The 13,010-nt window shown below is 48.9% G+C and overlaps 2 long non-coding RNA genes across 2 annotated transcripts in view; one reads left to right on the top strand and one right to left on the bottom strand.

The window, feature by feature from the left end:
• The window catches only part of LOC138431374 (uncharacterized), a 21,242-nt gene extending 14,434 nt beyond the window's left edge, over positions 1 to 6,808 (bottom strand). Inside the window, exons 1-3 of the long non-coding RNA XR_011253639.2 lie at positions 5,532 to 6,808; positions 1,373 to 2,729; positions 1,294 to 1,324 (exon numbers count right to left, since the gene is read on the bottom strand). This is a non-coding gene — a long non-coding RNA (uncharacterized lncRNA). The remainder of the gene's footprint in view (positions 1 to 1,293; positions 1,325 to 1,372; positions 2,730 to 5,531) is intronic.
• Positions 4,369 to 13,010, top strand: part of LOC138431378 (uncharacterized) — a 24,549-nt gene continuing 15,907 nt past the window's right edge. The window contains exon 1 of the long non-coding RNA XR_011253643.1: positions 4,369 to 4,596. This is a non-coding gene — a long non-coding RNA (uncharacterized lncRNA). The remainder of the gene's footprint in view (positions 4,597 to 13,010) is intronic.

Below are 13,010 nucleotides of genomic sequence, written 5' to 3' on the forward strand. Positions count from 1 at the left end.
GGTGGCTGTTGGGGGTCTTTGCTGGTGGCTCAGACGATAAACAGTGTGCCTGCTAATCCGCAGACCGGGGTTTGATCCCTCGGTCAGGAAGATCCCCTGGAGGAGGTAATGGCAACCCCCTCCAGTATTCCTGCCTGGAGAATCCCATGGACAGAGGAATGTGGCGGGCTACAGTCCACGGGCCGCAAAGAGTCGGACACGACGTGGTGATGGACACTTTCACCTGGTGACTGTTAGTGATGGGCTTCCCAGGTGGTGCTAGTGGTTAAAGAATCCGCCTCCCAATGCAGGAGACATAAGAGACTTGGGTTTGATCGCTGGGTTGGGAAGATCCCCTGGAAGAGGGCATGGCCACCCACTCCAGTCTTCTTGCCTGAAGAATCCCATGGACAGAAGAGCCTCGTGGGCTACAGTCCACGGGGTTGCAAAGAGTCGGACACGCCTGAAGGGAATCAGCACGCACGCACGCTGAAGGGAACCAGCACGCAGCACACACAGTGCTTTGCTGATGCCTTTGAAAGCACCGTTACGTTTCAGGGTATTGGGTCTGTCCTCTGCTTGACCCTGGAAAGTGTGGAAACACATTCTCTGGACGATGTTTCAACGTGCCGAGTGTGTAAAGAGCTACCCCTGTCACGGGCTGAAGTCACGATTTAGGCTAGCTGGCGAGCACACATTTCAGAAAGAAAAAAAGAAATCATTATGCGCCCTCCAGAACAATATCCGCTGGACAGACGCGTCGCATTTCACTTCAAAGAGCCAAGTCAAAACCGGGGAAGATTTGTTTCTGACGTAAACGGGTTGCGGGGTTTAGTAGGAGGAGTTGAGACAGCTTGGACGTGAGGAACGTGTTAGGTTGACCGTTGCCGTTCAATCTCTCAGTCGAGTCTGACTCTTTGCCACGCTGTGGACTGTAGCCCTCCAGGCACCTCTTGTCCGTGGGATTCTGCAGGCTAGAATACTGGAGCAGGTTGCCATTTCCTCCTCCAGGGGATCCTCCCGACCCAGGGATCCAACCCGGGTCTCCCGCATTTCAGGCAGGTCCTTTACCCGCTGAAATGTATAACTAAATCACCTGTACACCTGAAACGAACACAACGCTGAACATTACCTGTATACTTCAGGGAAGTCTGCAAAAACAGCAAGACTTTTCTCTACTGTGAATTTTGACCAAATCACACTTTCTTAGGTGAACAAGACGGCAGAATCTAACATGCTGAGAGAGAGACAAGACAGACAGACAGAAGACAGCAGCCACTGGCTCTTCCTAGTATATAAAGACGCGTCACTAACCTCTAAGAGACTGGGTACGCCGTGAAGTCACCTACATCCTGGGATGGGCTTGTACCAACATCCTGGGATGGGCTTGTACCAACATCCTGGGATGGGCTTGTACCAACATCCTGGGATGGGCTTGTACCATCTCCCGCTGATGCCTAAGGGAAAAGAAGCACCGAGATCAGGTAACGAGGCCAACTTTCCACAAGGAGTAAGTGCGAACATCCTTACAAGAACGGGTGTGCAAGAGGGCAAAGACGGTGGAGCACACCAGTTCCCTACTGACCACCCCAGAGACTTCAGGGGAAAGGGACTTCTCTCTGTGCTTTTCTTATGCTTACAGCTTTCATCCGCCTGCGTTTAAATTACCACTGCAGTTTCCATCAGACCGTCTGTATGTCCAATAAATGTCAGTACAATTTCCATCGGACCGTCTGAATCTCCGGTGGGCATGGCGTTCAGGTCTGAGCGCCCGATAAAGTACGGCGCGTTTATTGCAATGGATTTTCTCAGGAGGAAAATACTGGAAGACAGACGCCAACGAAACACAAACTGAGCACATGCGTGCTAAGTCGAGGGTATCCCGTTTTTGTGGGGTTTTTTTTTTTTTGCAGTAATGTAGCAATGCTCCCACACGCTCCGGATGGCTCTGTACATCTGTCTCGTACTTGATGAGCTCGGGCAAGGCGTCTTAAGCCGCCCATCTTCAATCCTATGCAGTGTGAACTGGAAAGACACGGGCGTTTACTTTACTGGCAAAACGCTGCTTTCCTGTCCTGCTGAGGTCCGTGCGTTCCGCACAATACAAGCGCATCCCAGGTGAGAGAAGAACCAGGGGCCGCCAAACGCCTAGACCCTCCCCCGGGGCACGTGTGCAAACAGGACACGCCGATTCCAAGGAGGGCTGTTTCAAAATGTCACTTCACGTAAAAACCCTAAGAACATGTTTTGAAGGTAGCGAAACACAGCGGGCATGCAAAGAAAGTCCAGCCTTATCCGTGACCCGGAGAATGTGATGAAAAGGGAAAGCCAGTCTGGAACAATCACAGAAAAAACCCGACACTGTTTTTATTCAAGAGCGAGAGTTTGGAAATGGTCTGAAACACTGGGACCACCGCCTAAAATTTTCCACTTTCCTCAGCCAGACTAGAAACTGCATTGAATATTTAAAGAAAGAAAAAAAAATTGTGTTTTTTTTGCACCAAGAAAAATACTTCCATCAGTTCATCGTAGCATCTCATGAAGTACAGGCAGAATGGAAAAATCAGAAGCCAGCCACAGCTTCTCAGTTGCTGCCCAAATGCAAAGAAAATGAGCCGGGGTTGCAGGTGAGACATTAAGACTTCCAGGCAGCGTCAAAACTTCTTGTCCTCATTTCAGCTGGAAGGAGGGGACTGGCTACGTTGAATGTCTTCAAGGTCGGGTCTTTCCTCCGCAATAGCACCAAGTCTCTGAAAAACATTATTTTGAGCATCACTTTACCGCCAAATAAGCTAAGAAGCCACAAAGCGGTCGAATTCCTGGGGACACGGAGACCACGCTTAGAGATGTTACCAGGGTTGTCATAATAAAGCACTCCAGATGAGGAGGGCTGAAGCAACAACTATTTATGTCTCCCAAACCAGTCCACCCTAAAGGAAATCAGTCCTGAATATTCATTGGAAGGACTGATGCTGAAGCTGAAGCTCCAATCCTTTGGCCCCCTGATGCGAAGCGCTGACTCACTGGAAAAGACCCTGATGCTGGGAAAGATTGAGGGCAGAGGAGAAGGGGACGACAGAGTGAGATGATTGGATGGCATCAGTGACTTGATGGACATGAGTTTAAGCAAGCTCCGGGAGCTGGGGATGGACAGGGAGGCCAGGCATACTGCAGTCCAAGGGGTCGTAAAGAGTTGCACAAAGCTGAGTAACTCAAGAGCAACAACAAATTTATTTCTTTGGTTGTGCTTGGACTCAGCTGAGGTCTTCAGGATTTTCCATCTTAGCTGTGCCATGTGGAATCTAGTTCGCTGAACCAGGGATTAAATCCAGGCCCCCTGGATTAGGGAGCTGGGTCTTAGCTGCTGGACCACCAGTGAAAGCCTAATAAGGAAGTGACTTAAAGACAATTGGCTGACATCTGCTGAACACATAAAAACACCTCTCAAATCTCCACCCCACCCCCCACCCCCAACCGGGCAAAGACTCTCATCTGCCCTCTCGTGGACATGATTTGAGGGGGAAAAAAAAAAAAAAAAAAAAAAAAGACCCTTCAGGCCTGTGACACAAAATAGTTTTCAATTGTGAATGGGTTATTTCCTGCATAAATAGAGAAGAGAACTCTGCTTGTGTTTCTTGTTAATTTCTATAGTTGTTTTAATCAGGCACAAAACCACAACGGGCTATGTCAGCAGATTCTTTGTATACAAACGACTGATACGCTGGAAGTTCAAATGACTCTCGAGTAAACTTTCTTCCTTTCTGTGGGCAGATCAGGCAACGACGAATTTTTTTCTTGCTTTCAATGTGCGACTTGGCCATGTTTAAATCTGCTGGGTGTACTTATCTTTGCAGAGTTTTGTAAGATCGGACAGCAGCTACACAATCCATCAAAAACCACAGAATCAGGCCTGGAGTTTGTGCAGAAGTTTTTAAGAATGACTAGAAGGCAATGGCACCCCACTCAGTCCAGTCACTCAGTCGTGTCCGACTCTTTGCGACCCCATGGACTGCAGCACGCCAGGCCTCCCTGTCCATCACCAACTCCCAGAGTTTACTCAATCTCATGTCCATCGAGTCACTGATGCCATCCAGCCATCTCATCCTCTGTCGCCCCCTTCTCCTCTTGCCCTCAATCTTTCCCAGCATCAGGGTCTTTTCCAGTGAGTCAGCTCTTCATATCAGGTGGCCAAAGCACTGGAGCTTCAGCATCGGTCCTCCCAGTGAATATTCAGGGTTGATTTATTATTATTATTATTATTCCTGGTTCCACAAGCATTTCTCGGAACTGAAAAGGTATTTCGTAATACTTCATCGCTGGACGTGAGCCCACGTGGAGAGCCAGGGACTTTCCGAAGTGTTGGAAAGGAACATCTCGGGTGCAAGGAGTAGGAGAAAGAAGGTCCTGCTCTGTTTTCTCCCTTTCGGCCGCAGTGCACGACAGGGAAGAGACAAAACGCCTCATATTCCAAAGGGACCTCACTGTGTTCGCCTTGACCCGGTGGTCCTTGAAGGAGATGAAGGAACCTCCAGGGGACACGTGGCAACGCCTGCAGCTTCCCGGGGGGCTCGATGGTAAAGAACCCGCCTGCCAACTCAGATCACGTGAGAAACTCAGGTTTGATCCCTGGGTCGGGAAGATCCCCTGAAGGAGGGCATGGCAACCCACTCCAGTCTTCCTGCCTAGAGAATCCCACAGACAGAGGAGCCTGGCGGGCTGCCCCATGGGGTTTCGAAGAGTTGGACACGACTGAGCGACTGACGCTTTCACTGTGTGTGTGTGTGTGTGTGTGTGTGTTAAGTTGCTTCAGTCGTGTCTGACTCTTTGCAACCCCGTGCTGTGTAGCCCACCAGGCTCCGCTGTCCACGGGGATTCTCCGGGCAGGAACACCAGAGTGGGTTGCCACGCCCTCCTCCAGATCACTATGTCCCTACCATTTCTCTAACTCATCTGCTTCATATTGTATCTCATGACTTATCTATTCTATTTAGCCTTGTCTGTGATGCTGGGAGGGGCTGGGGGCAGGAGGAGAAGGGGACGACCGAGGATGAGATGGCTGGATGGCGTCACTAACTCGATGGACGTGAGTCTGAGTGAACTCCGGGAGTTGGTGATGGACAGGGAGGCCTGGCGTGCTGCGATTCATGGGGTCGCACAGAGTCGGACACGACTGAGCGACTGAACTGAACTGAACTGACTGATTTTTTTACCAGATAGGTAAGACAGATAGATGAATGGATAGACAGACAATTTGTAAAATGCACAAGTACTTGAAATGCAACACCTTTGGGGGGGTGCCGGGCACAGTGAATAACATAGTGATGGAAGAAACAGCTCTGGGAGGACTCAGCCAGGGGTGGATCTGACTCCCTCTGGATTCTCTCTTGTGCCCGGCGCAGCCAGGCACCAGCAGGGGTGGGGGCATCTCTAGGGCAGCGTCGCCTGCTCCCTCTGCCCACCCACTGGCATGCCCGGCCCCCATTCCCCACCCCCCACTCCCTGGCCAGCCTGGTTTTACAGAACCGGCCACCTTCCCTGGCCCCTCAACATACCTGGATCCACTGCTCATCACGCCTTCTCTGTTTGCTGGTTATACGTCCATCCTTCCGGGACCGTGGCTTCTCGACCCTCTGAGAGCTCCCAGATGCTCACGGGTCTTCCTCCATTGGCGGTCCCCACACCTGGGACCAAGGCTGGCCACGATGACCGTTCAGCGAACATCCCCGCACCTGGGACCAAGGCCCGCAGCAACGACCGCCCGGCGAACATCCGGGCAAACGCTGTCGCTCCTTAGTTCTCCTCACAGCTGCTACTGAAGGAGTCTTAGGTGAGAGTGCTGGCTCTCCACCCCTGAGAGCCATTCCGCAGCACACAGGGAGTGTGTCTCTAGGTCCAGAGAACAGCTGAGAAGGATGCTGAAGGCAGCCTCGTCCTCAAAGTCCCTTGAGCATAAAGAAAGTGAAAGTGAAGTCGCTCGGTCGTGTCCAACTCTTTGTGACCCCCATGGACTGTAGCCCACCAGGTTCCTCTGTCCCTGGAATTCTCCAGGCAAGAATCCTAGAGAGGGTTGCCACTCCCTTCTCCAGGGGAGTTTCTCAATTGAGGGATCGAACCCGGGTCTCCCACACTGCAGGCAGATGCTTTACCACCTGAGCCACCAGGGAAGCCCCCTGAGCATAAAATGCGGCAAAAGACAAGTCCTACAATGTTTTCTCAACCAGACCTCCCGCCACAGCGAATCCAGGGCATCTGATTCTATTTCAGGGCAAAGGAAGTGAAGAAGCTTTGTTGGAATGCTTCATCGCGTATGTGTGCACGTACTGGGCTGCTTTGGGGGAATTTTCTGATATTTTTTTCCAGTAGTTACATACGGATGAGAGAGATGGACCATAAAGAAGGCTGAGCACTGAAGAACGGATGCTTTTGAACTGTGGGGCTGGAGAAGACTCTTGAGAGTCCCTTGGACAGCAAGAGATCAAACCAGTCCATCCTAAAGGAAATCAACATTGAATATTCATTGCAAGGACTGAAGCTGAAGCTGAAACTCCAATTCTTTGGCCACCTGATGCGAAGAACTGGCTCACTGGAAAAGACCCTGATGCTGGGAAAGATTGAGGGCAGGAGGAGAAGGGGACGACTGAGGATGAGACGGTTGGATGGCATCACTGACTCAGCGGACATGAGTTTGAGCAAGCTCCAGGACACAGTGAAGGATAAGGAAGCCTGCTGTGCTGGTTTCAATGGGATTGCAAAGACTTGGACACGACTGAGCGACTGAACAACAGATAAGTGGAGGGTGGGGGGGGGGATTGTGTGCCCCTGCTTCCGCAGGTCTCTCCCACTGACACATGGACAAAGAACTGTATGTGAAATTCCTTTTCCTATCTCTGCGTTTCCTCACTTTGTTCAATTTCTACTTTCTCACTGGAAGAAACGTGATTCAATTTTCCTGAAACATCACCACCAGACTGAGATCCTATAGCTCTTTTTAAGTATCTCCTCATGCCAGGAGAAAAAAATGTGTAAAATCATCCAGGTTATTTACATATTTTTGAAATGTTTTCACGAGGTTACATAGGATTTCATAGAAAAAAAAAATCGATGCTTCATGTAACAGAATCATATGTAGATTGAAAAAAAAACCCCAAAAGTGTGTACATTTCGTGCAATGCCAGGGAACCCAAGTCTGACATTCTCCTGAAATAAAAGGGACTCGAGAAATTCTTTTCTCCAAGTTTAGAAACCATTCAAACTTGATGACTTTGCTGTTTTGATCGTAATTTAAATTTCTTCCAGATTTATATCCTTAGGGAGAAAAAAAATATGGCTTCATGCTTTTAGCCAAGAAAGATCAAAATAGTATATTAAATGCTCTCGGAAGACTTTTTTGTACATAGAAAAAATATTCAATGAGTTAATACAAATCAGAAACAGGCTGATTCTCCCTGAGATTACACAAGCATTTCAGCATTAAGAAAAGGAAGGGTAAAAAAAAAAAAAAGATCAATGAAAAAATATCAGCTACTGAAAAAGCAACACCTTCTCATCTTTCATGGATAAGATCAATGAAAACGTATCAAATACGCAAAGAGAAAGACCTCCAAAGCTTTAATTATGGCTCAGATGCCCAACTTCCAAGCGAAATCCAAGGCAGCCATGTCTCTGCTCCCTACACAAGGTGGGATCACAACCATGCGTACATGGAGGGGGAAACTGGCTGGGCAAGCACGTTGGATTAAGCCACAAAGCCATCTGATGAGTTTATGCAAGTCAAGTGATACACAAAATCTCATCTGAAACGCATACATCCCTTCCCCACGGTCCAACGTCCCCTAGTCCAGGGGAAATCCCTTCAGAAATCCAAGCGGACCTTGGTTCGACTGTTCAACGCGGCCGCTTCGGAGAGACACGACCTCCCATGAAATGTACCAGCATCCACCTGCCAACAGGCTTCCCAAGGCCATCACGACGTCCCTTCAAGACCAATGGCGACTGCTCGTCCATGTTCGAATTAAGTATAAACAGTATGCTCGTTGCTCAGTCGTGTCTGCCTCTTTGCAAGCCCATGGACTGTAGCCCCCCAGGCTCCTTTGTCCATGGGATTCCCCGGGCAAGGATACTGGGGTGGGTGGTCATGCCCTCCTCCAGGGGAACTTCCCCACCCAGGGATCGAACCCATGCCTCTTTACGTCTCCTGCATTGGCAGGAGGGTTCTTAATCACTGCAGCACCTGGGAAGCCCAACTTCACTCCGATACAAATTAATTTAAAAAAATTTTTGAAGGTCCGTTCTAGATCAAATGTCCTCCAAAAAAGGAGGCATAAACAACCGAAAGTAGCTGATTCTCATGGTTTTTTCCATTAAAACGTGGACGGCGCGTGCTTATCACACTAACTCTATTGAACTCACGATGCTTGTCAGCACGAAGGCAACGTGGCTCCCCGCGGAGGATTCGATTTTGCTCAAGGTACAATCGACGCACGCAGAGTCAAGTCTAGATGTTAGCCCGCCTTTTCTTGACCCTGAGATTCATGACGCTACCAGTAAGGGAGGAAACTCTCACAATTAAGTCTAACACAAAACCCAGAGGGCTCTTGAAAGAGAAAAGAGAAGGAATACTGTGTTTTGTGAATTAAGCGCACACTCAATTGTGTCTGATTCTTTGCGACCCCATGGATTGTAGCCCGCCAGGCTCCTCTGTCCATGGGACTGTCCAGGCAAGAATACTGAAGTGGGTTGCCATGCCCTCCTTCAGGGGATCTTCCAAACGCCAGATCAAACATGCGTCTCCTGCACTGGCTGGCAGGGGGATTCTTCACCACGGAGCCACTGGGAAGCCCTCTGTCTAATACAGAGAGGGCATCTCTTTACAGAAGGTTAGACAGGAGCTGTCTTGAAAGAGCCTCCACGTGGCAGAGGGGAGTTCAACAGACAGGACCATAGCGGCTGCCGTGCTGTGCTCATGGGTTGTGCGGATGTGTGTTATGTATAATGGATTTAAGCCGTCTCTCTACGTGGCTGAACCCACGTTGTTGGCGAAAGACAGACTCCCCCTCCGTGGCAGCCATCTGAGTGTTCATTTCTGCCGTGGAAGCGAGATTTAAAAATGGAAGCTCAAGCTGCCGCATCTGGGTACCATGTGTCCAGAAGAATGCAGAGATGGGCTCTGTCCTTCATGGTGTCAACTGGTGGGATGCTGGGGCTGTCCGGTTACCCACGTACATATGCAGGGTTCACAGTCCGCTCGGCAAACGAGGTACTAGAAGCTGGCAGGTAATCGCTGGGTATGAGATATACAGAAAAACCATGCACGGTGGGAAATGGAAAGTGTCCAAGACGGGTCCACGGAGGAACGGTTGTTCACACTCAAGTGCTGAAAGATGAGTTTCACTGGTAGACAAGACCCAGAGAATCAGCAGTGTGAGAAGAACTCATGCTGTGAATGAAGTGAAGCATGAAATAACGTTCATGGAGAAGAAGAGCCATCTAATTCAGGTGTCCCAGAGTACCCAGAGTGCTGCTGCTGCTGAGTCGCTTCAGTCGTGTCCGACCCTGTGCGACCCCACAGACGGCAGCCCACCAGGCTCCCCCGTCCCTGGGATTCTCCAGGCAAGAACACTGCAGTGGGTTGCCATTTCCTTCTCCAATGCATGAAAGTGAAAAGTGAAAGTGAAGTCGCTCAGTCGTGTCCGGCTCTAAGCGACCCCATGGACTGCAGCCTACCAGGCTCCTCCATCCATGGGATTTCCCAGGCTAGAGTACTGGAGTGGGTTGCCATTGCCTTCTCCGAACCCAGAGTGCAGGGTTCTGCAATCATATGCTGCTCATATGATGAGTATCGTACGTAATATCACCGTCAATCATAATGACGAATGGATCAAGAAGACAGAATACATACACACGGCAGAATACTACTCAGCAACGAAAAGGGACAAGGTAATGTCATATGCGGCGAGACGGACGGACCTACAGATTTTCACACTGAGTGAAGTCAGTCAGACAGAGAAGGAGAAATACTGGATGACATCGCTTCTATGCAGAATCTAATACAGAAATGAGACAGAGCAAGGTGTTAGTGAGATAACATTTTTGGCTGACCAAAATAAAAGTCACCGGCCACGGATGTTAGTTTCTGCAAAAGTCCACCCGTCAGTGATGAGTTCATATGCCAATGTCCTCCCCAGACATTACCTTCTTGAAAGGCGTGAGAAATACACTGTGGTTGTAAACTCATTCACACGTTCTATGCACTTGTTGCTGCTGTTTAGACGTTAAGTCGTGTCCGACTCTGTCGCAACCCCACGGACTGCAGTCCACCAGGCTCCTGCGTTCTCCACTATCTCCAGAGTTTGCTCAAATTCATGTCCACTGAGTCGGTGATGCCATCCAACCGTCTCCTCCTCATTCTCCTCCCGCCTTCAATCTTTCCCAGCAGCAGGGTCTTTTCCGATGAGTCAGCTCTTTGCATCAGGTGGCCAAAGGACTGGAGTTTCAGCTTCAGCATCCACCCTTCCAATGAATATCCAGGGCTGATTTCCTTGAGGATAGACAGGTTGGATCTCCTTATAGCCCAAGGGACTCACAGGAGTCTTCCCCAGCACCACGGTTGGAAAGCATCAGTTCTTCAGTGCTCAGCCTTCTTTACATTCCAGCTCTCACATCTGTACCTTACAGGAGTCTCTACCATGATTGATACAGGGTGCATCAAATCCTAGAGCAATTGGCCTCCTGAAATATTTCAGGGGATGCTATCTGGCTAAGGCAGCTCTCTCTCTCTCTCTCTCTCTCTCTCTCTGCACACAGGGATCCACATTCTTCCAAAGGGGAGGATCAACTGTGGTTTCCTGGGCAATCTGGAGCCTCAGGATGTCGGATGGAGACGGCTGTGGGTTTCACGCCCGGATGTTACAGCTGATGGGGAACCACAGATGGCGGGACTCAGGCCATTGTTAGGAAAATAAAGTCACTGCAAACAGCACAAAAGGAAATCGGAGTGCTGTTTGCAATCAGGGTGAGATGCCGGGTCCTTCCCCTTGCATATGGCCGCTGACCTTTCCCAAGAGTGGTTTATAACGAAGTCAGCACAATGCCTTTCTCGGGACCGACCACACCTAACGTTTGCAAACTGGCGACTCTGGCTCGGTGCTCTGCAGAGGAGACAGCTGTTTGCCGTTAAAGGCACCGCCCGCATTTTCAGGGTGTCATCATGCTCCCTCAGGCTCCATTCGTGCAGCTCGTTTCCTCAAGTTTAGGGGCCAGCCTGCAGCTTTCATGCCCCAGCACACAAAGGCCATCCCACTGGACACACACACAAAAAATTACATTTATATTGGATCAATTTGGAGAAAAGGATACTCTTTCCAAAAAAAAAAAAAGCCCTATTTTTAGTTTTCCTGTTTTTAGCAAACTGTTGAAGTAATCTCCTTCATTAGAGAAAGTAATAAAAGCAACGCTTTTTTATTAGCATCAGAAACTTTCCACACAGAAGGGTTTCATCAAAAACATGCTGCATTTTGTCAAGTACAAGGGTGAGGTGGCTATCTTCCTGTTTCTTTGGTCCGCTGCTTCCAAGGAAATCTGCCTTTTCGAAGCTGAATTAAGAGACAAATAACAACATTTTAATCTATTTTTAAAAAGTTTTATTATGCATTTTTATTTAGTATATATATTGAAATACATACATTATAAAATAAAAGTTTTATTTAAAAAAAGTATAGTTGATTTACAATACTGAGTTAGTTTCAGGCATACAGCAAAGTGAATTAGTAACATATAGATGTATAGATACATATATCACTAATTCACTAAAGTGAATATATATATATATACACATACACGCACATTCTTTTTTAGATTTTCCATATACGTCATTACAGAGTACTGAGTAGAGTTCTCTCTGCTATACAGTAGTAGGTCCTTGTTAGTTATCTGCTTTATATACTGTCGGAGAAGGCAATGGCAGCCCACTCCAGTCCTCTTGCCTGGAAAATCCCATGGACGGAGGAGCCTGGTGGGCTGCAGTCCACGGGGTCGCTGAGGGTCGGACACGACTGAGCGACTTCCCTTCACTTTATGTACTGTAGTCTGTATGGGCGTGCTTTGTGACTCGGTCGCGTCCAGCTCTTTGCAACCCCCTGGACTGTAGCCCGCCAGGCTCCTCTGCCCATGGGATTCTGCAGGCAAGAACATTGGAGTGGGCTGCCATTTCCTCCTCCAGGGGATCTTCCCGACCCAGGGACTGAACCCAGGTCTCCTTCACTGCAGGCGGATTCTTTACCGACTGAGTTACGAGGCAATCCTCATGCTATACAGTAGGTCTTTACAAACTATTTTATCAATATATGGATATATTAATTAATTAGTTAATTAAGATATAGTGTGCATGTCCATCCCAATCTCCCAATTTATCTGTCCCCGCTTCCCCTCCTTGGCAATCTTAAGTTTGATTTCTACATCTGTGACTCTGTTTCTGTTTTGTGCATAAGCTGAAAGGACAAATAATTATTAAGCCTTGCCTCACCTTGGGGACAGTGTGGAATAAACATAAGAATGGAAATTCACATAATTTACAATGTGTGTGTGTGCGTGTGTATGTGTGTGTCAGTCGCTCAGCGGTGTCTGACTTTTCGCAGTCCCATGGACTGTAGCTTTCCAGGCTCCTCTGTCCATGGGATTCTCCAGGCAAGGATACTGAACTGGGTTGCCGTCTCCTCCTCCAGGGGATCTTCCCGATCCAGGGATCAAACACTCATCTCTTTCGGCTTCTGCACTGGCAGGGGCATTCTTTACCAACAGAGCCACCTGGGGAGCCCAATTCATAATATATATAGGGAGACAGACAAGGGCTTCCTGGGTGGCTCAGCTGGCGAAGAATCCGCCTGCAATGCAGGAGACCTGCAGAAGGGAACAGCTACCCACGGCAGAATTCTGGCCTGGAGAATTCCATGGGCAGAGGAGCCTGGTGGGCTACAGTGCATGGATCTGCAAAGAGTCAGACACCACTGAGCGTCTGAGCACACACACACACACAC

This window comes from Ovis canadensis, chromosome X, assembly GCF_042477335.2.
Source record: "Ovis canadensis isolate MfBH-ARS-UI-01 breed Bighorn chromosome X, ARS-UI_OviCan_v2, whole genome shotgun sequence".
NCBI classification, from domain to species: domain Eukaryota; kingdom Metazoa; phylum Chordata; class Mammalia; order Artiodactyla; family Bovidae; genus Ovis; species Ovis canadensis.